Here is a 2,599-nt window from a genome sequence, read left to right as displayed (position 1 = left end):
CCCCCCCCCCGATTCTTTTTAGGTCAGGGGGGCATGCTCCCATGCTCCCCCGAAACCGCCAAGTCAAATATTACTATTTTCAAACTCCAATAACTCAATAACTATTTATTTGCGGCAACAAATGAAAGCCATACGTTCGTGTTCAGCATGAACAATGTACTACTACTAGAAAAAAGTATATTAAAACGTGTACATGAGACATGTGCATACATAAGTAAAACAAAAAACAAAAAAAAAACCGGCTCTTCTTGAACCCCAACCGACTTAATCGTCAATGGCAATGTCTTATAACCTGACTAATTGCGTAGTTATATTTGATTTGTTTTTAACTGTATTGGAAAGGGGGGGGGGGGGGTTATATTATGTGCCCTCCTGAGTTGAAACAAAAATCTGGGAGGTTTTATGGGAGCATCCCCCTCCCCCTGTATTTCACCATTCGATACACAATGTATTGCCAAGGTTTGGTATTTTCTTGAAAACAATTGATTTACAAAGATTTTAGTGGCCAAATTATGTGTTCTGCAGCAACAATTACAGCAATTCAGCCCCCAAAACTGTGCATCTCTGTGTGCGGGTCTAAAAGTAAAAATTTACCTCTGATATTAAATTGTGAAATGGGATACACATGAAAACAACGTGTGTATACAATACTTTAGCAACTTAGCGTAAGACGGGAGTGAAAATAAAACAAAATAATATCGGAAAGAAAAATATCAACATATCTGTAAATATCACATTAAAAAACTTTCAGAAACTCGAGAATCTGTGAAGTCTGAAGGCAGTAAAATTGTATCATGACAACTTAGGCAATCTGAACGTGTACGTCCTCTGTGTCTACCAGCCGAGCATGCAAGCTGCTTTTAGGGGGCTCCCGTGGTCCAGAGTTTACGGTGTTCGCCTTTCATTCAATAGATCTCGGGTTCGAAGCCAGACAGCAACACACATTTTTCTTCTCTAAATTCTTTTCATTTGGTGTTCGCCTTTCATTCAATAGATCTCGGGTTCGAAGCCAGACAGCGACACACATTTTTCTTCTCTAAATTATTTTCATTTCACCCCCTTTCTTGCTCTCTAACCATGTTCTGTCATCTGCTTTCGTTTCCACCTTCCTATCACTGTCCCCTCCTCTGGGCTCCTGACTCTTTCTGCTGCGTTTTTACTGTCATTCCTTGACTCTTAATTCATACTGACTGCTGACTTTCAGCCACGCACCTGATCTTATGGTAGATAAGGTCTAACATAGCGTTCTCAGATAAGGGGCGAAAAATCTCGGAGATTCCGTGTGCAAGTTGCGCACGTTAACGATCCCTTGGTGGTTCAAAATCGATAAGAGTAGGCTCTGGTCGCCACCCGAGCAAAATTTAAATTAAATTCCTACTACCAGTGGCGAAGCGTCTTTATAATCAAATAATCACCTCTTCCCTTCCTAATTTTGAAACATTGCCGCAGTCAAATTCACCCATAGACGTAAACCTCATGTAAATTAAATGTAAAAAGACGCTCAAAATCACCAATAGACAGTATGCCTAACATTCAAAACGGTTTCATTGCCACAGAAATAGCCTGTTCACCCCTATCGTGCCACTCCATAAGAAGTCACAAGCTTTGATTTTAAAGTAAGCTTACAGTTAGGCTGGAAGAGTCTACCAAAACAATTGAAGGGAACATGTGTGCAACAATCAAAACTGTTTCATTGCCACATATACCCTGTTCACCCCTTTTGGGCCACAGTTATAAGCAGTCACAAGCACTGATTATGTAAGCGAACTATTACACTGGTCGGGTCTACTTCACAAATATAGAGGGGAACTAACTCCTCCTAATAATATCTTGACTGCTGCGAGTGCTTGTTTTTTTTTTCTCGAATTTTTACCGTCCTATAATCAGATTGTGACCTCGATTATGACACCGGCTCCTGGCCGCGAAAAGCTAGACAAAAACAGCCAAATGTGAAATAGAAAATTAATAATGTTCATGTTCGCCACAGAGTTTAGTCACAGTGGTATTACATACTGTAGTACTGTCATCTCTGCTTCTTTGCTTTGTGCTTGTGTATTCACATCTAAAGATAAATTTAGTGTTTGTTGGAATAAATATTTAATGAGATACTTTCCCGATTATTTTAGTGGTTGAGCATACATACAACATGAATTCAGGATTTGTTTTCATTCACAATTTCAGTTTTGCCGCCTCGAGTTAGATTCTTATGTGATATATCTCCAGGCCCTATCTGGTCCCGTCTCACTTTGATCACCCTCTCAAACAAGTCAGTCTTCGCCCCTGCCTACTACACTGAAAATATTTAGTGTGTCCCATGTGCTCAATAGCCTATGACCTTCCTCGGTTACGAGCGCCGTAAAACACTTACTACTGAAAAAAAAATGCTTTTATAAAGATAGTCTATCAAGACACAAGAGGGCATGTAGTGTGATGAATAATGTCGGTCTCTTGCATCTCAATCCTTGGCCTTGTCACCCACGCATAACACTACTTAAAGACACAAAAACACATGATTCTATCTACCTTAAAATAATCTCAATTTTCAAGACGAGTTCTCTCTCTCTCTCTCTCTCTCTCTCTCTCTCTCTCTCTCTCTCTT

The 2,599-nt window shown here is 39.9% G+C and overlaps 1 protein-coding gene across 2 annotated transcripts in view; it reads left to right on the top strand.

Moving 5' to 3' along the window:
• Positions 1-2,599, top strand: part of LOC101851947 (sorting nexin-10B) — a gene marked incomplete in the record, with an annotated part of 21,972 nt that overhangs the window by 11,053 nt on the left and 8,320 nt on the right.

This window comes from Aplysia californica, unplaced genomic scaffold (assembly GCF_000002075.1).
Source record: "Aplysia californica isolate F4 #8 unplaced genomic scaffold, AplCal3.0 scaffold00169, whole genome shotgun sequence".
Taxonomy (NCBI): Eukaryota; Metazoa; Mollusca; class Gastropoda; order Aplysiida; family Aplysiidae; genus Aplysia; species Aplysia californica.
The sequence above is the reverse complement of the archived record's forward strand: the minus strand, read 5'-3'. Positions and strand labels throughout refer to the sequence as shown.